Source organism: Phlebotomus argentipes, unplaced genomic scaffold (assembly GCF_947086385.1).
Source record: "Phlebotomus argentipes unplaced genomic scaffold, Phlebotomus argentipes genome assembly contig_6, whole genome shotgun sequence".
Taxonomy (NCBI): Eukaryota; Metazoa; Arthropoda; class Insecta; order Diptera; family Psychodidae; genus Phlebotomus; species Phlebotomus argentipes.
The window spans coordinates 2180385-2202893 of NW_026776145.1; the positions used below are offsets into that span (position 1 = coordinate 2180385).

Consider the following 22509-nt stretch of genomic DNA (forward strand, 5'->3'; position numbering starts at 1 on the left):
CTCTATATGGAATGTTTTTTCAGTCGCAGATTTCAAAGTTGTGTATTTATATGGGGGGAGATGTGAAGAAATCCCAGTGATGAGCGCAAAAATGCACACACAGGACGTAAAGGAATGGATGCCAAGTCTTCGTGCGACGCTCTGTGTGATCATGATCATGAAAAATTGTGATACAAAGTCATTCATATGGAATTTATATGTAACATTCGTCACACATGATCAATCGATATGAAAAGAGGGAGCAAAGAAGCCACTCTGCAATAACGCTTATTTTAGATTTTGATTCTCACTGAATTCTTATTCTTCTTTTTTGGTGGGGGGAAAAGACGCTTAACAATTCCATTTGTGGACATGAGCGAAATTGCTATTTACTTATTTGTATTATTATGTGGGGTTTTTATATTTTGCTCCAGTAATTATTGAAAACAGCATCAAGTTTCCATTTTTGTCGACTCTATTTACACATGATTTTGATATATTACTCTTGTGATTTTCCTCATGTAAACATGGGTTTTATGAAACTGGCACAAACGCAGTGCGCTGTTATATTCCTTAGTCATCTAGAAAGGTTATTTTCATGTAATGCTGTGAAAAAGGCTAATGGCCAAGCGGTCTCTATGAGTTCTTGAATGAATTATGCAAATTCCTCAGATACTGCAGACATCATTAAAGCGGAATAATGGAATTTCTTGAGGGATCCGTACACTCACTTCTTCAGAACTCTTCCAGACAAACGAATCGTTTTCATTCTCAGTGCTGGCATTTAGGCTATTCATCTCATATCCACTCATAGGCCATAAGCATCGGCTACTCAGTGTTCGATGAACAATCAAATGTCTATAAGACACTCGAGGGAAGACTGTAATGTGCATAGTTTCTATAAATAGCCAAATGCATTTCTCTCATCAATTAGTCCTCTCTTGTGATAATTGTGACAGAGAAGAGAAGATTACATCTTGAGATCATCGACTCTTGTGGCTTTTTCAATTTAATTGAGATCAGATGATCACTCTCACTGCTTTCCTCTACTCTTCGTCACGATGATGACGATGATTAAGAACATTGGCAGATGTAAATTGAAACGTTTATAGAAAGAGAAATGAACAAGCAAAAGGTTAAGCACTACAATTGATAACTCTGTTGTAAATGTCTGTTGTTTTTTTGTCTCTCTATTGAGATTATCAACGACGCATGTGAAATATGAAAGCGTTGATTGTTTGCCAAATGATTCACAGTTTCCTTCCTTGAGTTATATTTTTGCTGAAATGCTCATTTTCCTTTGGATGATGGCGTTAGTTTGGGCTATGAAGGGAAACAGTAATAGTGTACATAGAGGAAATCGAAAATGACGATAATTTACTAGCATGCAATAGCATTATATTCAACAATTATGGTCATTGACCCAAAATCGATTGGCCGTCCTCTCTAATGTTCTAAATTGGACGTGTTGTTGTCGGTTTGTCAAGCATGCTTAAAATCTTTCTACGTAAAGTGCCTGCAAGTGCTGAGAAATTGCGTAAATTTATGGCAAACAACTTCGAGATTAGGAGAACCACCGCTCAAGAGTTAACTCTGCTGCAATTATCTCCAGACTCGCTTACGAGGATGGGGCAATTTTGCAAAAACAAAGCACTTTGTAATTTCCTCCAAAGAGTGACCAAAGAGAGTCGGGGAAAAGACCACTTAAAGTGCGAAATGTCTTAAATCATAAATCCATTAGGGATTATGGAATTTTATTGCGTGAATATCTACAAACAGAAAGCTACTGGTGAGGCGAAAGAATGGCCATGAAAAGGAAATTGTGTGACGGTAAATTTCCTTTTGGTTTTATCTGATCAAAAATCCGCCAATTTTTTTTTGGTTAAATAGAATAAAAGTTAATGCTGTGAAATTTATGGAGTGAGGATTGAATTATTAGAATAGGTTTAGGAAGAATGAAAGTGGGTGAAAAATACAATTAGTCAAATTTGAAATTTATGGTTACAAATGAGAAAAGAGGTGAGAAAATTTGCATTTTATTGTTTATGGTCACTTCCTATTCTAGTCAAAAGGCGAATTTTCACTTCAACGTAATTTTAAATTACACGGTGAGCCATTCCTGATGTTTTGGGAAATTTATATTTCCATATTTCTATTTTAGTAAAACACCACGATCTGCTCAGTTTGTTTTTGACAGAAAAAATCCGACGAGCTGTAAATTTGAATAAAACGCCTTTATGATGTGGCTTTTAGATGTATTTAAACTAGTTAAATCTCTCCTCTAAATCTCTAATTTGTCTTCTTTCATCCATTTTTGAAGGCATGTGAGAGTTTTCTCATATTTTACTCTCTCAATCAAAAGACAATCCATCAAATTGTTGTATGAAATGCTCTAAAATGTTTCTAAGAGCGTGTGGTAAAACGGTCGTGCCTAAAGATCTCTTTATCTCGGATTTATCATTAATTTTCCCTAATATTGTTATATAAATTTCCATTTAGGAAATTTTATTCCCACAGTACGTTATTTGTATTTTTACTCTCTCTCGTGTGGTGCATTAAAAGTAAATAAATTGGTTTTATGTACAGTGTTGTTGTGTGTTTTGTCGTTGATTAAAGGGAAGACAAGAGAGCAAGAAATCGAATGGAGAATAATGAAAATACCGTCAAAAGAGTCTATTACATTGAATAATTTACCGTCTATTGGACTATTTTAATTGACAAGGTAGTTTGTGGTTTGAGGGAGAGTCAGTAATGCACATTTTCTTGAATAAATAACTTGATGGGTTTGATGTGAAATTTGCTCATCTAATGAAGACAACATACCTTTTGATTTGGTTTAATAGAAATCCTTTTGTATATGTATAAAATGGGAATTTGTTGTTGTGGATAAAATGAATTCAAATGAGATGATCTTGAAACATTATACTCTCAAGTAGCCAAAGTGTGGGAAGATTTTCTGTTTTATCCAATAGAAATTTAAGCTAATTATCTCACACTCCTTTCCCATATTTATTTCAAAAATTTGTTTCAACATTATTCATACACTCCCATCATGCAGTTTATATGTATCTCCAGTGAAGAGATGGTACACATGAAGAATCGTGATTCGCAGAAGGGGAAAAGTGTAAAAATTTTTGTGATATATTAACTGTGGGATGAAATAACAGAGAAGATGCACATGATATTAATGGGCAATATAAAAAGTGAAGAAGTTATTTTGTGCTTTCTATTCTCTCAATTAACTTTGGCAAATAATGCTGCTGTATTGTTGGCTCCGTCGTGAGTCTCTTGTGTGCTGGTAGTAAATTTCAAAAATTGTGAGCAATATAAATCATTTTCACTTTAAAAGTTCACTTTCATGGATTCTCTAATAATTCACATTGTCCAGAAAAAAAAATACCGACATTTTCTTATCTCTCATGACTGAAATATTGAATGCACGTTTCAGCATTAGACCAACTCATGGTGTTTGCATGGCACTGAGAGTGGACACGATTCGGGGAGAAAACATGACGGTGGCACCCCATTGAAGCAGACTAGGTACATTTTTTCAGGTCATGTGAGAAAATCGACAGGGTGCAGTAATGCTATTAGTTGGGTGGATAGCAAGTCCCTGGTGTGGATTTATGACAGAATAGATTGCAGATGGAAAGTATAGTGTAGACACAAATTTGAACCTCATATAGTCTGTGATAGTAAAAGGGACTGACTGTTTAACTATGGCAAAATTAGGAAATTCGATTTTCTTTTTCTATTCCGTGAAGTCCATTGACTTTTTGCATATAACAGCCAAGCTAGACGGCAATTTCAATGAATTTCTTCGCACCCTCGTATTCGAGGAGCGTCATTAAATAACACTACTCGACACCCCCTGCTGGCTTTTTATGCCTGAGGCGAGGGAAGGTGTGTAATGATGGCATATTGAGTGGTCTTTCATTGTGTAATTTTAGGCATTATTCACTCACAATATTTGAAATATGAGTACCTAATATGAGAACTGTTCATGTGTGTAGGTATCAAACTTTCCCTCCTGTACTGGAAACCCCTTCTAAAATGAGGATAAGCCAAAGGTTTTATGCTGAATATTGATTTAATTATTTCGTGGAAAATTGGCAATGTTTTATAGCTTCCACATTTTCGTGACATACAATAATTTTTATGAGAATGAGATTGAATTTATTGTACTAATTTCTGCAGTCTTGCAGTTCTATAGTAGAAGTAATAATGGGAATTAAGACTGTTGTCGATGAGCAGAGCATTCTATTAATTAATCTGAGTCAATGGAGTGCAATAACTTCACCAGGCGCAGAAAGTGTTGGTAAATGAGATAGGAGTTGAGGATGAGAATTAATGTAGTCAATTTCTAAGAGCATTTGTGTATATTTGATACATCGCGAGAGCAATCTTAAGAGAAGGTCTATAAATTATGTCGAGCAATTCTATGTTAAAGTGATAAATGTAATCAATCAATTTCTCGAATGGCAAGATGTTGATAAAATTTTCTCTTTTATCGCTGTGAATTCATGTTGAATTGCAATGCTGCGACAATCATGAAGTCATGTGGAAAGCCTAAGAGATCCTTCTATTATTGTAATTATATCAATTGAAATTGAGGCTGGCAGTTTGAAAGAGAGAAACAGACGGAAAATTGATAGATTGACTATTATTGGTAACATTTTATGCTGTGCTTCGAATGGATGGACACATGATGTGGAATTTGTGTAAATTACTGTTGAGATTGTTTGATGTCTCTCATGTTGGTTAATTCTCTCCTGTTTAAAATTTCTATATATTGATTGATAATCTTCTGTATCCGTTTTCATTAATTTTACTGAATGTTGACTGTTGCTGATAAATAGGAGAGGATGAAAATGCGGAAATGCTATTAGACATTTTGTTGCTCTGAGTGTCTTCCACTACACTTTACCTGTATTTTTCTGCAATTTATGCAATTACCCATTGACGCTTTGATGTACAATGGCGAGCTGTATAGGCAATAGAATTGCATTGACGTGCCTTTCTCCCTTCATTCTTTTTTGAGTATTTTTTCACATGCCATTTTTCTCCACACACACCAAAATGACTCTAATTTGCCTCCTCATCGTCATGTTAAATAATAATTTTAGTTGAATATTTTCTGTGCGGCAAGAAGTGACGGCTGAGAGAAGAGAAAATACTTGAGATTGATACTTTTGCAGAAATCATGAATTTATGGAGATTATATTGATTAATTACGAAATTCCGCAAATACTTACATCTGCATACGGAATTGGCAGAAAGGGAAAAAGAGGGTCTTAAAAATGGATTGTCATTCTGATGAAAGTAATATTTTTTTTTAGCAGCGAGAGAGAGGTAAAAAGAATGAGGCGATTTTAATTCTCTCTCTTTCTGTCTATGAGAAATCGTGATGAATATCTTGTTATTGGTTGACTAGAAAAGTTGTGTACAATCGGTTGATGTGGTTTGTGTATTTGCTGAGTTCCGATTAGACTCAAATTACAGTCATATGCACATGTGTCCGAGCAAGATTTCAGTGAGACTGAAATTCAAAAGGAAGCTCAAAGTCATGTATATTATATGCAAATGAGAAATATTTTAGAGTTTTGGGAAAGCACATATTTGTTTTGAATCGCTCTTGAACGCCCTAATTCTGCATGCAGAATTGGAAATTAAATTGATGATTCCTAAATGTTGAGGTTTTTCTTTAGTCGTGTATTGGCAATTTTGCTCATGACTGTATGCTAATAGTGTTGATTTGCTAAATCATTTGCCATGCATTTTAAATTAGCATACTAAATTCGTATAAATCACCTAAAATCATGTTTATCCGTTGAATTTCTGTCGTGAACCATTTCCAACTGTTCGTCTATTATTTTTATTTGTTAATTAAGTTATACCAGTTGGTCTGTCAATTCAGCATTTCCTGAGAAATACCCATAAATTGGATGGTCAGTGCTGTAGAATGGGTCATTTAATTTCACATCAATGTTGAAGGGAAATGCAAAAGTGAATACAATCCCATTTTCCCATCGGCAATATATAGAAAATTGAAAGTTTTGCAAATTAATGGCAAGTTCAAATTTCAATTGTTCATCAAAATAATCATTTGGCATCTCATCAAAGTAAATTGAAATTGTCATGGGGGATTTTCTTTTCTAAATACATACCAGTCAATATACACATATGAGAAATTTTGCCTTGGGAATATCATGTTGATTGTCTATCAGTTTGGAAAGAGTTCATGAGATGCGGATTAAAATGATGAAAATTGAGATGAATTTAAAGTATGGCATGGGATTATTATTAAATAATTGCCATGTTTTCTGATGCCGTTGATTTATTGAGAACGAAAAATGCTGTCTAGGCTTGATTGTCTATTGGGTATGGTTCATTGTCAATTTTGTCATCAGCGACAGAAAAAGGAAAATTGGCCAATTTTTAAATTCGCTTGAAAATGAACAAAGTTAATCAATTGCCAATTATCGGAGGGAACAAAGAAGGAAAATAAAGATCATTGGGTCATTAACACACGATCATTTAATTGCCATCAATATGTTGTCTTCTCGTGAGCATGCAGTTGTGCTCTTTTTTCTCTACCACATCACATGTATTGCTTTTCTATCAATTCTCTTCTCACATCAATTCCCGTGACAAAAAGTCACCAATTGCTCCGTGATCTTATGTCCATTGTCACAGCCTTTCTCTCTGTCGTGGTTGCTGATGAACTCCAATGTTAATTTGTGGCCAAGGAAGGAGTTCAAAATGATCTTCTCAAATGTCTCTTTTTCACGTGTGTTGTCTGTTTGGAGCATTTCTGCATGGCCGGTGGTGTGAATGGTGAGGAATCTCGGCAAGAGTGGCTGGTATGTGGGTAAATAAAATGATCGTTGCATGGGGAAGAAGAATGATGTGAAATGGGAGAAACACACTACAATCTAATGTCATGTCGAAAATAATGTTCATGTAAGGCACAATCTTCAATGGAGCCACTCTTGAAACTTTTACAACATGTTGTCAATTGAAATTTTATGCATTTCATTATAATGTTAATGTACTCCCCGCATGGAGAATGATTTGATTCTCTCTGAGCAAATGTGCGGCACTTTTTTTTAACCATCACAACAACAGCTCTATAAATTGTTGTGGAAGAGGAATAGAGGAAAAAAATGTATGCTGTGAATATATGTACTTTGGGAAGAAATGTTCAGAGTGAAAAGTCTATAATCGACCATTGAATTAGAGAGATTGTTCACAATATCTGCTTATATTGATTTTGATGTTGAATGCTGAGGTATGGGCAAAAAAGCCAAGTATCTCCAATTGTCGATTGGTAATGTGGAATTTTTGATTGCAACAAATCACGTACAGTGAGATTGTGAGTGGATTAAAATGTTGCGGAGATTGAAAAAAGTGTTCTATAAATTGATTTTGATGTCTCTCCAGTTGATTGAGGAATGTTGGTAAAAATGTAATGACTCCTATTCACATCATTTCCTCTTTCACTTTTGAAAAAAGAAGTATCAATGGGTCTTTTTTCAGTGAGAGATGCCTGTAGATTTTGAGTTTCTGAAGCTTGTTTTGTGAGTTAGAGGTTAGAAGAAGAGACGCAGGTTTATAACTTGAGAAATTGCATTTCTAATGCTTAATAGACCATCTAATGGCAGTCTGATTTGATTTCAATGTCATCGTTATCAGGAGACTCATCAACAATTCTTGGTACTATTTGGAAGAATATTAAATTATTTACACCTAAAAACCCCTTTTCTTAATGCCACGTCTCCGCAATTTCCTTGGTTTCAAGCCAAGATGAGAGTTACTGAAGTGGAAAAGTATTTCAATTTGATTCTGTGGAGTGCATCAATTGAGGTGTGAGATATTGTACACGGAGTGTTTTATGGACGAGCGAGAGGAAGACGCAGAACGGTTATTCACTTTCGTGGAGGGGAAATGATGAAATTAACATGGCCAGAGAGAGAGAGATTTCATGAGACAAAGAATCGCTAATGATCTCATTTTTTCCACGTTGTTTCGCAGGTTGATCATTGCCCAATGCTACACCTGCTCACCTGGTTGACTGATCCCGAAAATTCTTCCTATGCAAATGTAAAGCTCGATTGATTTTTGTACTGTGAATAATCACGTTTTCTGATCTCTTTCTGCTCTCATATGCGCAAGAATTTTCGCTCTGTAGCCTCCGGCTTGAAGATTTTCCAACTATGTTTGCTCTCCACAGAGTGGAGATCATCACATGCTGCAATAGCTTCTTGCGAAATTCACCTCTTCCATAGAAGGTATTGGGTTGTTCAATAGGGGAAATGCAGGCACACTTGCTTGTCTGATATTTTAGCATTATCTTAATTAGTTAACAAGGAAATAGATGCACTGAGAAGTGATATTCATTTTGCAATAATGCGTTTTCTTTTAGACTGTAATAGACCAATTTTCTGTGATCATTAAGACCATTTCCATTAGTTTATCGACGTGAGACTTACAGTAGTGAAATTCTTTACAGTAATCTCTATTAGACAGGAATTGTGTTGCAAAAGTCTAACTGAAACTAGTTATCATTTTTAAACTATTGCCCTTAAAATAAGTTAAATTTCTTTAGACAATGCATTTTATCGTGACTCTGATGCGGATAATTAGGGGAAACTCGAACACTTTTAAGGATTTATACTTGATTTGATTGAAGGAAGCCACAAAAATGGTCTCAGAATTTTCACCATGTTTACAGATTGGATTTCACAGCTTGAGTGAAATGAGGCATTTCCTGAATCCGAAAAATACAAGGGTTCCGTCTAATCCCTATTCTTTTCGATTACGAAAAAATCATACTCAAAGTCGCTACAAATGTAATTCGATATAGTAGAAGAAATGCACTGAGCAATGTGGTAAATCTTAACAAACGGATAGGGAAGAAAGAAAGAGTGAAATTGAACTCGATGGAATTTTCCAGGGAAAAAATGTCCAAAGAAAAGTTTACAGTAAACTATATTTTTCTTGCATCTCATGTCTTTGCGCCAAAGCGAAGTGAAAAGAAACGCAACAGATGCATTTTGTTTATTGTTATTTGCTTATTCTGTAATCAATACGAAATTAGAAATGTTCTATGAAGATTTGGGAAAAGTGTCTGTGGTTTGTCAAAGTGGGAAGAACAAATTTTGTATTCGTAAAAGGCTTTTAATCTTCTCTCCTTTTTACTGGCATTTAACACCATGTTACAATTTGTTATCATAACAATTTTAATGCTCATTCTTCAAGACAAATTGAGGTGAGAAAGTGTTGAATGACACAAAAGGAGTGTGAATAAGAGTGAATGAGAGAAAATGGGGCATAAAATGCAAGGTGTTAATGTGTGAAGTGAATTTTTTAGTGGTTGATTTCTGAAATCTTCGATAAAGATAAATTATTGTGTACACTGACAAATTGAAATATTTGCGCATATTCTCAGAGTTTCTCCTTCATATTTCTTTGTCATTGTACTAACAATGTTAATTTTCTCCTTATTCTTGGATGCACTTGGACTTGATTTTTTCGATTTCGTCAAAGTGCACATTGTATAAAAGTGAGAATGGTATCTCTTTTGGGTTTTCCCCTCATGGCGTAGTGAATGAATGCAAAAACAATGGTTCAACGTGTCTCAGTGAACCTACATTCTTCTCTCGTGTAGTCATTCTTTTGTAGGATTCTCCGTGAATGTGGAAAAAAGAGGTGAGAATGGAAGGAAGACGAGGTGCACGAAGCCACGAAAAAGTCTGAATGAAGTTAAAGAAGGAACAGTGGTGCAAAAGAATTGCCAAAGAGAATCAGCTGAAAGGTATTCTGAGATGTCTTCACGCGAAAGAAATGGCAGTAATTCACTTTTTATATGGTAATTTTTGAATGTCTGTCTGATTTTCACTGTGGCGTGGATGTGAAGTGGAAGATTATGTTGTGCTTGGGAAATACATAAATATTATAGGGCTATTGCTCATTTGGGATGGAAGAGAAGCTCATGAGTGAACAAGTGCAATTTTCTCAACAAGACTCTGGAACGCCAGGAGCACAAAGACAATCCTCTTCTGAGATAGCATCAGAAGAAGAGCTTCATCACTGCACAGGGGGAAAATTTTGATATCGTGCTAAATTGTAATTCAGACATTCCTTCTACCTCTCTAAATGAATCTAATGCTTCACTCCATATCCACTTAATTGCAACCTTTAGCATGTACATATACTACATACATATGAGAAACGATCATTGTTGGCTGTTTTTCTACACGTCCGATGAATCTCTCACTCTGGAGGTGTTTTTTTTCTTCTTCTTCAACTCGACGCGATAAACAGTGTTGAATTTAAATTCAATCTCATAATTTCCTTCATTTGTTCGGTCGAAGAGAGAGTTAGGGCGTAATTATGTTTATGGCAAAGCATAATTTATATAAGAATTTGATTAAAATTCACGCTGTGTAATTGGATCTAAAATTGATGAAGGTGTTACTTTCTATTGCACATTTGAGGGCAATTTGAGTCTCTCGCGGTCTCTGTTTACCTCATGAGGAGTCGTAAATAGTGAGAGAAATGAATAGAGTGCAAATGAGGGAATATTTTTTTGGCGAAAGCCTCTAATCTGAATAAGGTCCATTTTCCCTTGAACATAGAATAAAAGTGTGGTAAAAAGCTCAACGCATGCGCCACTGAAAGTTTTAAAAACATCTGAGTGTTTTGATGGATTGCTCTGTGGATGTAATTAAAAAGTTGCTGCTCAATTTCACAGGGATACCTTGAGTCTCTCTCTCTTTCTCAGTCTCTCCAATCTCACGTGTCTCAAGACATATTCAATTCAATTTGCGCGTTCACTCCTCAGGTGTGTGGCTGTGCATAAAACATATTTACCGTTTTGGAATGTTTTCCTCAACTTTTTTGCTCTCGCTCAATGTCTCGACGAAAAAGCCCACGATTGGGTGATTTCAGATCGATTGTGGTATTTCCTGAGACCAGCAATCTCAAGAGATATGATTGTCTGTTGCGTAACGTGGATGGTAAGGTTTGAAGGTTTATATTGAACTTCACGTATGTGTAAACAATTGAAAGCTCAGTCAACTCTCATTGCAACCTCGAACTTGACTGTGGCAAATTCATGCTCAATACATGATAAATTATAAGCATTGTGTTGAAGAAAAATGCAAGATATGAAAATGAATTTCATGGTTATTATTATATACTCTCTTGGAAGTTGTAAAAGTCGCGAGAGTGCAGAATAGAATTGCTTTCATCTATTGAATCCAATTCTATTATTTCATGATAAATCTATGATTACCATTGATGAAGTCGAAGAAATAGTGAAGAATTTGAATAAGTGCTAATGTCGGTACATGTATAAACGTGTTGAGATTGTTATGAAAAGTCAGAATGTGGCGAATTCCCTTTATGTCATATCACATCCTTTCTCAGAATGTTTCTGTTCAGTTTATGCGTTTTTATTTGATTGACATTTGAAGAAATAGTTTGCATTGAGTTGGATATGTTCTGCTCAAAAACCTCACTTTGCTCCATGTAATTTGTGCCCTTTGTCGATAGATAAATAGATAGATAAATGAAACTTCTTTTACGACTTTTCGCTGTGGCGTGCTAAAACTTTGGCGTTAACTGCGACTGAAAGCGTTCTTTCGCTGCAGGGGATTTTACAATAAATATAAAATCTTTTATAATTTAATTAGAATGGTCGGGAGAGTATTTCCGGTGTTGGATTCGAATGTTGGATATGAAGTGTGAGAGTGAGTGAGAAGAATGTGTTTTCTGTACGAGGCATTACAAAATTATCACTTTCACCGTCGTGCAGTGAATCACATGCCGAGGAAATAATTAGTATGAGAGATGCAACACGTGAAGAATTCATTCTTGGACAATTCTTATTGTTTCCTTGAGGGCACATTGCAATTAATGCAGTAATTGGCGGGCTTTCATTTTGCTATGCGACCAGGCGCTCTTGATGAGTGATGAAAAGTATTCAATGAATTCGTGAAAAGTTGTCAAAGCGGAAAAACATTCAAAGTGAATCTTATCAATGGCTGTAATTGAATAAATTTATTAAATACCTGTCGTGTATGTTAAAGAGAAATGGACACTGGCTTGAAGAATGGTGGATTCTTTCAATACTCCACTGCTGGACATGCAGTAGAGAGTTCACAGTGAAAATAAAGAAATTGTCATATGTTTTGCTCTGAATACAATTTTCTAATAGAGCCACTTTTCACTGTAGCGCGATATATTGTGAAAACACAATTTTAGAGACTGTGTGCAATGCGGTGAATTTAGTAGGAAATCTTTTGATGTTTCACCGTCGAATTTTTCCATCCGATCCTAACCATTTTACTTGTGTATACAATTAAGATTGTCTCTCTCAATAGACGAGTGCAGAGATTCGCGATGAATGTAATGGGAAGAGTGACAAAAGTGCCGCAATTTAGTGAATTCTTTCCATTTAATAGGAGCTAAAATTGCATAGAGGAAAATCCAGTTTTGTGATTAAATCAATGGTATGGCTAAAATCATTGTTCTCGCGTGAGAATGGCATTTGCTGAATTTCACTTATTTGCCGACTATATTCAATGATTTTTCCATAGCAGTAACTGTAATACATATGGGTAGTAAAAATCAGTGAATCTCTCATTTCTCCAAAGCGTTACGATCACTGTCCATATAGCAATTCACCGTACCTAATGATTTTCTATGTCTTCACCGTCTTTCTCTTGATGGTATAATGTGCACACATCTGCTGAATTTATCGATTCTATGGCTACAGTGTTTTACTCCTAATTATTTTACGGGTGTGATGCCAGGTAAAACGGATGGTAAATGTGACTCGGCTTGCCAGTGAGTGTGATTCTCGCTATAGCTATAAAAGCGAATTTGATGAATTTCTCTCATTGCAGAATTTTTTTTTCAACACAGAAAAGAGTTTGAATGTGAATTAATGAATGACTCAGTTTGTCGCTCGGTTCAATAAATCTCCAATTTCATGGTTATTCATGATATTAGTGTTTGAAAGGGGAGGAATTCAATTTGATCTCCGGTCAAAGAGTGATTTATTCGGGTGAGAGAGTAATTATGGTCATGTCACTTTAGAACATATTGTTCAGTGGAAACTTTCGATAAAAGTCCCTCGAAGCAAGATGCCATAAATACAACTAATATATTGTAATGTTACCAAATGATCTCTGAGACCTCATAGTTCATCTTCTATTTGCTGCCTGTCAGTCTGACGGTTTTCTTGGGCCCGCGGCGAGAGTGTGAAAGAGAGAGGCTGTTCTATGTTTAGAAAATGCATGTCTGTAGTGTGATATGTGGTGAAGGAAATAGCGAAAGTGAAGATGAGTATTGAGTGTTATTTGTAAGGTAATTAAGTTGCTGATCACTCTTGTAAGTTTTGGTATACATATCTTCGGTTATATAAATCTCCGTTCCAGGAAGTGCGCTCAAGTCGATCAATTTTGATCTCGAGACACTGTCATTTTGTAGTATAATGTCTGTGTGCTCGGGAAATCCGTCTCCTAATTTGAATTTACATTTAATTTTTTTGTGAAATGTAGCAGGAATTTCTTAATTTCACCATTTTGCTACCTCTTCTCCACCTCTGTTCTTTCACTCAGAAAATGTTGACCGAATTTTTTTTATGTGTGTTTAACTTGCTTTTTTATGGTTGAGAGTCTCACTCGCATGGCTTTCGACGTTGATAAAGTGAGAATATCCGAAAAAGGGTGATGTGTTAAAATATCGTCATTACAATTAAATTAAAATGAATTTGTTGTCTTAAGGAAGGAAGATTTGAGTGAGAAGACGCTTCTGGCAATTAGCGATAAACCTTTTTTCTCGCATTTAATACCTCCCAAGATGATGGAGTTTCGTTTATTTTTATTAGGAGGAACGTTTTGAAGAAATTATGCAGTGAGTCTGCAGATGAAGAAATCACAAAATGAAACTTTTACGTCTTTCTTGGTGCCACAAATGAATGTGTCATTTGAAAACAATGCGTCAATAATTGAGAGGGGAAATTTATAAGACAAAAAAATTTCTACTGCGCCTCGCAATCAATACAGATTGTATATTAAATAAATGAGAAATATGTTTTCCGGAATAAACAGAATAGTGGCACATCTTCAGCTGTTCCTATAAATTGATCACTAATGGATTCAATGGGAATTCACCATGATTGGCAAATATTTCCTCTTCTTCTCTATTTGTTAAGATAAGTTTCGCGGATTGCATTCCAACTTGCAATGATTGAACCAATGTGTATGGTCAGATCGGGACCGGAGATGTGGCAAATAAGACATATACAACGAGAGACGTTCTTCTGATGGATCTCTTTTCTATTTTTTTCCAGTTAGTCTGTTCACCATTGAGTGAATTTTTGAATTAAATGTTAATGAAATTTATTTTCACACCAACCATGAACTTTACACGCACATTACGTGGAGACCGCGAAAAACCGGTGAGACCGTTGGAAATTGACATTGCCTTCTTTTAATCTCTTACTTCAATGTGTGCTGTTGGCTCTTTGATTTATATTTTTATTTGCCACTTTCTTGCAGTCAGTGGCTTATTATCAAGTATTTAGTGCGTGAATGTTGGGTTTATTTCCTCCCCAACTCTACATAATTTCTCTGTTGTCTACTTCTATTGCTGTGATATCAAACCAAAGTATCTCACCGCAAACAAACAAAAAAAAATGCTCTTGAAGAAATTTAAAGAGTTGATGGAATGGTGATAAGGAAATTTCCTTTTTATTTTTCTCTCAAGAAATTGCCTATAAAATGCATCTTAATGCAAATGGGAAGCGGGCAAAAAAATAGGTGTAAATGAATATCATATGTAAAGGGAGAAAGAGAAATTAAAAATATAATTTGTCATCTTCATCGGTGCGGCGATGAATTTACCTTCTAGTTTTCACCATTATAGTCAATGATGTGATGTTGAATTTTTTATTTATCATGTGTACTTTGTTGTTGGGGACTTCAAAGGCACCATAGCGCATATTAATGGTATAATCTGGGTGTTTATAGACGAGTTTAGAAAATTGTGACATGGGAAATTGTCGAGAAGGTGTTTTAAGAGTCATTTCCATATTATAGATGTGTAGCAATATAATTTTTCTTTTAATTAATTCACCTCTTTTAATGTTATTTATTGCCATCACGTCGATAATGTCTTAGGTTTTATCACTGCATTTCAAAAGGGGCATTTCCCTCGCAGCTTCTCACTTGATCCACGTGCATACATGCTTCTCTTTATCGAGTGAATTAATCATAAAATCATCCACAGAATCATCAATTGCGATCAAATGCAATTAAATGAGGCAAAGCTATTTGTCCAATCCATCGAGTACATTTAGCCATGCGGAGTGTCTTTAGTACTATCGACATGAAGGTTGAAGGAATGAAGATATAACATCGTATGCGATCATGATCGATCTCTTAGATAGTTTATAGCTATAAATCATAATTTTATTAAAAGGTTCACATATTGAAACTTGTATGAGGGAAAATGAAAGAGTGTCTCGATGCAATTCAATATCGATCTTCAATCAAAATGCTGGAAATAACATGTTTTAAGCATTAACAGTTTCATGAGTTTCAAGAATATTACATATTGGATTGATATGAGAGATATCTACACTATTTTTCCAATATTTTCCTTAGTATGAGATCTGAAATTTTTCGTAATTATGAAATTTTTATATTTAAACACAGTGAAATATTCTTCTTTGTGTCAGAGAATTGTTTTTGGAAGCGGAAGACATTCCATTTCACTACAGAGGAATATACAATTTTGTTCTTGTTTTTCCAATTGCTTGCAGAGAGGCATTTAGTGATGAATATACTCTGTAGCATATCAAATCAATGTAATATTTTTCACATTGATGGAGCGAACATGTAAGACATTCCATCAACTTTGACAGTACGATGAGAGGTGAAATGTCACGATTATGATTGGGGGAACGCTTATAAATGATTATAAATTTCTAATAATACATAATGCTCGCAATGGGTGGTTTTTCGAAGCTTTGGCGCTATGCTGAGAATTTCTTCCGAGCACTTTCCGCGTTGGAGCGTAATTAAATTCATGTAGATTTAATTAATCATCGTGCTAAGCAGACTTGGATAGGAGGAGAGAGTGTACAATAAATTGCAATTTATGTTGTAGTCGTGGACACATTTAGGGATGTCGTAAGTGCGACAATTGGAGTCAGTGAGGCATTGTCACTTTTACTGTCTCTAAATTATATAAATGGCGTTGGAAATGACCAAGAATGCGCGACACCTTATTTCCCATAGTGCAACATTGCACATGCTCAATAGAACAATGATCATTAGAGATTGGCAAAGCCAAATCATTCGTAACGATAAAATCACCGTCCATGTAATCTCCTTTTGTTTCACAACCACATTATGCTTGATGATGTTGAGTTGATCCTAAGTGGCAACCGCAGAGCGGGAGGTGAATTATGGGAAGATATAGAGAGAAAATAAAATATTAGATGCGGGAATTCATAAACAAACCGCGTACAGAAAGATGTAACTCGGCAGAAACACCAGAAAATATAGTTTCTGAGCAGAAACGAATCGCGTATTTTGTATGCATCCAAAGGAGTGGGTTCAGATTGCAACAGAAAGGGGGAGAGAAAAGTAATATTCAAGCTCTTTTATTGGAAATTGCATAAGAACCTCTGGTGAGACAGTGAATACAGCTGGATACAGAAGCTGCAAAAGAGTGAAGCAAATGATCTCGTAAAATGTGTTTATAATAAAGCAAATGTGATTATTTCACTTCCTAGTTGCTTGTTGCAAATTGTCTTGTTTGGGTGAAAATAGGAGACGAAAACCCGGGCGGTGAGATGGAGACATGGGGCATGGAAAAAAGTGAATAGAAAATGCAGCAAAAAGACTGAGAGACAATTAATCTTGCTGCTTTTTCGTCCCCCTTTGATTTCTTTCTCTCCTGCTCTTTCACCTGGGATGCTGGGGTACAGTTGCTGTGTAGTACAATTTGCTGCAATGGTGTAATAAATGTTGACAGCTTCATTTTATTATATTCTCACGTTGGATGAAAAATAACCGATGAATTTTTTTTCCATAACACATACAATCTGGGAAGTATTGAAGTGTTTAGCAATTAAGGTCAGACAGATTTTACAATTAATTTTTTGGCAATTCATAATGGTTACGCCGTCACATGTGTATACATTGTTATTAATTTCAACCAACACGTCATTTCACATTTTAATGCAATGATGATGGCAATTGGGGGAAGGTACGACTCTCTCGGGCGTCTTTAACATCTTGAACTTTTCATATATGAATTTTATTCACCTCACTTGGGCTCAAGATGAGCCTCTTGAAGATGGGAAAACTTTAATCACATCGTCGCTTAGGCTCTCACCGTATCTCATATTCGAGCCTTTCTTCACTCACTGTGTCAGAAGGTGGAATGCAAAGGGGTCAAGAGTTTCAGGAATCCTTTCATCTTTATGTATTATTATGAAAATTGTGACTATCAATGTCTTCCATTTGATTATAACTTCTCTGATCAAAGCATAACATTTTGGAGTATTTTGACCTCTAATTCTTTTCATTTTATCAATCCCAAACCAGCATATAAATGTGGTGTATAGAAAACTTATGCTGCACCTCTGTTTTTATGCAAGATAAATGAGCAATTAAAACATCTTTCGCGTACACGAGACGTTCACAAATTCACCTGGTATTTAAATGTTGCTATCTGGAATTTTTGCCAACTTATGTGATCATAATTCAAAGATTTTCACACTGCATATGCCATGAATCACATTAAAAATATAGAAGAAAGCTCATTTGCTATGCTCAAGTTGTCAGTGGACGTTTTACAATTGAATATAAAACATGTTGGTGAAGGAACTGAGAGATGACACGGGTATAAAGTTAAACTGCATATGAGCCAGACATAAGGTAGATTGCAATTATGTATGTATGAAGATCGTTAGTAATGGATGCTGGGGAGAATTAGCTATAAAAGTGATAACGAGGATTCATTTGAGTTTCCTCCAAAGAAGATGGATATAAGAGCAAATTTGTGTGCAAAACAAAATACATAGGAAGCGAGCTGAGAATGAGTAGAAAAGAAGTGATTTATGTAGATATTATATGAGAGTAACAATATATAGCAGGACTAATGACTTTTGTTCATATTATTTCTTCACAGAATGTGTGTGTGTGGCACTTTTTCTGCTAATTCACCAACGAAATAGCTCATAAGACTGTGGCTCTCAAGTCCAAGATATTCTGCATTTAATGGAATTGAGTGCAAATTATTCTGACGGATGGTTATTGTGTGCCCATCTCAAATGCTCACGATCTCCTTTCTATTTGCCAATTGGTTTTGTTATCCATACCTGTAAGAATATTAGCTATCACTTATTTGCCTGGCCACATGAAGTATGAGCGGAAGGCGAGAGAGCTAACATTTTCCAGCTGAGAGAAATAGCATATTTATAGCTTTTAATTTTAATTACAATATATCTCCTCACATATGTTATTACTATGGGTGTATGATTGGGAGAGGAAATTAAATTAAATTTTGCAACTTTGTGCGAGATTTCAAGGAGATGAAAAGCTTATGGGGGCACTTTAATGGTGAAAAGAGAAAATATTGTATCAAACAAGAGAGTTATAATAGTGGGATGGAAAAAAACATTAAGAGGAAAATCACGATTCTGCTTCTCTCAATTGTTCACTGTCCATCTGGAGTTGATCTCCGACAAGAGTGTATGGCTTTTTCGTCAATTTCTAAGCATATGATATTCCACTTGCTCAGGCACGGTGATTTAGGTTGATGTGTCTCTCAGATTGAAATCCGGCAGAGAAGGTGCAAAACAAGAGCAAAGTATAATTCCATTTGCCCTCTCATTCACTTCTGGGTGACCCTTTCCTTGACCACTGCCGCGCACTTTTCAGAGCTTATGTGTGCGCTGAAAATGAAAGAAAGCATTTGTGCTGGAGAGAACGTAACAACATGCAATACACACGAGTTAGGAAAAGGTATGACAAAAAAAATTGTGTTGCTCGAGAAAGATTTTCTTCATTTTTAGCATGAATTTCAATTTCACAGCACAAACACAAGTTGTGTGAGAAGTGAAAGAAAGGTGACGACTTCAAACTGGGAGATTATCATTTTCACTGGTTCAGGATCACTTGTGCACGCAAATTGAGATATTTAAATTAGTCTGTCACGTGTTCTCAATAAATAAGATGGCTCATATGTAGCATGTGTATGAGAAATGTGAGCATCTTGCGGTGATTCTTTTTCTGACCTGGGATACATGTGCCGTTTAATTGCATTAGAAAGTTCCGCAGGGAGAGACACGATGATTGTGGATCATCGTGATCAGGTGTGAAGGTGCTGCTCTGAGGTGCAACCTCATTGTAAGTGATGTTGTTGGCCGCGCAGTGAATAAAGTCGGGCTTGGGGAGTGTGAGAGATATTATCGACACCTTTGGAGAGCGAATGCGGTTGGGAAAGGGCTCGAAAAAGATGCTTGATCGAAGTGTTGGATGAGGCGAAAGAAAAGACATATGTATAGGCGAAGACGAAAGTCTTCGTCTTTAGAGGTGTGTATTAAGAATGCTTAAGTAATTTTTTATCGTGGTGCCAATAAACGAGAAAATTTAATCGCATCGGGCATGACAAAAAAGACACCATTGAGATATGATGAAGTCCAAGAGGAAAATATTGTCTCTCTCCTCATCCGGCCAATAAACTTGCAACACTCTCCTTTCTTATTTTACTATTTTAGATCTTGTGACGATGAAAAAAAAGCGTCTCTGCGGAGGAGATGCACTGTCCAGATTAACTTTCTGTACTTTTGTGTTGTTCCATTAGAAGAAGAAGCCCAAAAGACACATGCTACGAAATGTTGAATTGCACTCTCTACTAAATATAAAGAAGTGAAGGGCTCCTCTAAACCAAATGCACTCTCGATGGCTCGTGCTTATCTCCATTGTTCCATTCATCTCACCATTTTTTTCTTTCACAATTTCTTCGACTATTTTGCAAATTTGTTCATAATTTTCTCCTCGAATTGTGAATTTTCCATCGTTATTTTTTCTCACTGCCATTGGAATGAAAAAAAAATAGCTGCTTATGTATTTGAAGAATTTGTGTTTTACATCTGCACTCTTTGACAAGTGAGACAAGAGTTGAATGTCTACGAGTGGCGGTAAAAGCCCAGTAGAAAATATTTTGCCAATTGATGTGTGGGAAAAAGTGCAAGTACCAGACGCCTCCATAAAAGTATGTCGCATCTTAAATTTTGTGTGAGAGACTTTCGTCGGAAATTTCGCAGTTGATGTTTGCGTAGATAATTACGTATTACCAAAATTTATTTATTAATTCTTTGTTTGGTATTTGAAACTTACTTTGTATGATATATAAATGATATTTATGGCATTTGAGTCAATTTCGATTTCACGATTGAATATCTTGTGTGCTCATGAATCACACTTTCAGTCTGAGAATAATACACAGGAAATAATCGTTTAGGTCAAATTCAGAAGTTCTATTTGGGCTAGGAGTTGCTGCCAAGATTCCTTAATCCTTTCCGTGTTGCATTTCCAAAGTTCAGCTATTTTAGTTTGGATCTATTTCAATATTCTATTCTATGTCCACGATAATCATGACTTCTTGGGTAAATTTTCGATGTTGCAGCTTTGTGACATTGACATAAAAAGATGTGCAACTGCACTTACACTAATATTCTTGCAACTTCTATGACGTTGCGCTTTCTGCATCTTCTGAGAAATCCTATCCATATATGAGAAATATATTTCTGAGATGTCTCATTGTCACTGACGTTGATCTGGTCAAGAGATACAATAAGGAAGCTAAGAATAGAACAATTTTTTAGTGTAAACTCTTCTCCTCACATGCCATTATTCATGGTTTGCTAGGTGTCTGTATTAAATATTAAACGGTATAGCAAGAAAAATTGCTAAGTGGTCGCATTTTTCGCGGCTTCAGACACTCAAATTGGCTCTGTGAGGTGGCTGTTTTTCCTGGATGAGCAATTCGAGCAAACACTCAAGTGTGTTTAATGTCTATACGAGTGGATTTTTGTTGTTTAAATTAAACAGTGTAAAAGAATATCTCATTGTCCTCGAAAGCATGTACGAGAGGGCCCCAGAATCAGCATGAATCTCGTTGCTTAATGTACGTACAATTTATTGCTGAAATGGATGCAATTTATGTTCTCTGATGTTTGATGCATGTTCCCATGTTTGCGCCCTTCCCACTTTCCATCAGGGATCTCGCAATATGAGAGTCTTGTCTGTCCTCAGGGTCAGTCTGCTGTCTTCTGGTCAGTGGAAATGTTTTTGTCTAGCAATTTCCGTCTGTACCACTGCGGGAAAATGCCTCAGTTGAACCGGGACTTTTATGATAATGACTCGCGCAAAGTTGTTGGTTGCGCATCAGAAGCATCAACACGGCGTCGCTCTCTCTTTCTCTCTCTCTCTTCCTCTCTCAGCTCCAACTCTCTCTCGGTTCCCCCTTCTCTTGGATTCACTTCTTTGCTGATTCGTCGCATTTGAGGCCTCTCTTGAGCAGTGGCGTGGACTATCATTATCCCCATTCGTAGACATGAATCTATTTAAATCAAATTCTGCCCGGTTTTAAGACATGCAAATGATAAAGGGATTTGTAATAAACTTTTACGAGAAAAATTCAATATTACACTTGGATGTTAAACACACTACGCCACTGCTCTTGGGGAAGTGCAGCTCCAGTGAGAGTGCGAGGAAGTTGAGAGAAATGAGAGCTCTTTCGCCACAACAAGTGTACATACATTTGTGTTTTGTTGATGTGGGGGAAAAAGAAACCGATGGAGAGAAGCACCGTTCTCTCTTCTTTCTCTCACTACACCATTTCCATTGGACTTTTTGATGATGGAAGTATGCGCGGTATAAATATGCCTGCGGCCATTGGAATGACTCCAGTCAAGCTCACGGCTCCGTTGTGGTATCAACTATTGTTGCACACTTTTGGTTTTTTGTTGTTTTTAACAGTAATCCCTCAGATAAAAGCATTGAGAAGTCACTCAATTTCCTGACTTAGTAAATTGAAAAGTTTGGCGGCGAGAGATTTGAGTTGATTGAAGCAAGTCAAGGAATATTTTTCGTTTTTTCGTTCTATTGTTCGTTTCATACAGTGCTCGAAGGAGAGAAATTTTTAAGTAAATTGCGGAGATTCTTATCCGGTTCGTGGAAATATTCAAATATATATCTGGCCATGCAATTAAAACCAGTGGATGACTAAATATATATCCAGGCATTTACTGAATGTTGAGAAAGCAGCTGATTCTTGGACAATTTAAAGTGTCTCAATGGGTGTTTTTAGCACTTGAAGCATCTCTATTGAGAGTGTCACTTGATATTTGTGGCACGAGAAGGATGATTTGGGTGAAAAGTGACAATCCTCAATGGCTTTCCGAGTGACGCACTGGAGTCCTTGCCGGAACAA

At 36.1% G+C, this 22509-nt stretch overlaps 1 protein-coding gene across 6 annotated transcripts in view; it reads left to right on the top strand.

Moving 5' to 3' along the window:
* The window catches only part of LOC132258551 (microtubule-associated protein Jupiter), a 44333-nt gene that overhangs the window by 4535 nt on the left and 17289 nt on the right, over positions 1-22509 (top strand). For 4 of the 6 annotated variants that reach the window (XM_059755932.1, XM_059756346.1, XM_059756182.1 and 1 more), the window contains exon 1: positions 21990-22246. The exons of the other annotated variants lie outside the window; for them this stretch is intronic. The gene's annotated coding sequence lies outside the window, so the exon portion shown is untranslated. Of the gene's footprint in view, positions 1-21989; positions 22247-22509 lie in introns of those variants that run through there. 6 annotated transcript variants of the gene reach the window in all.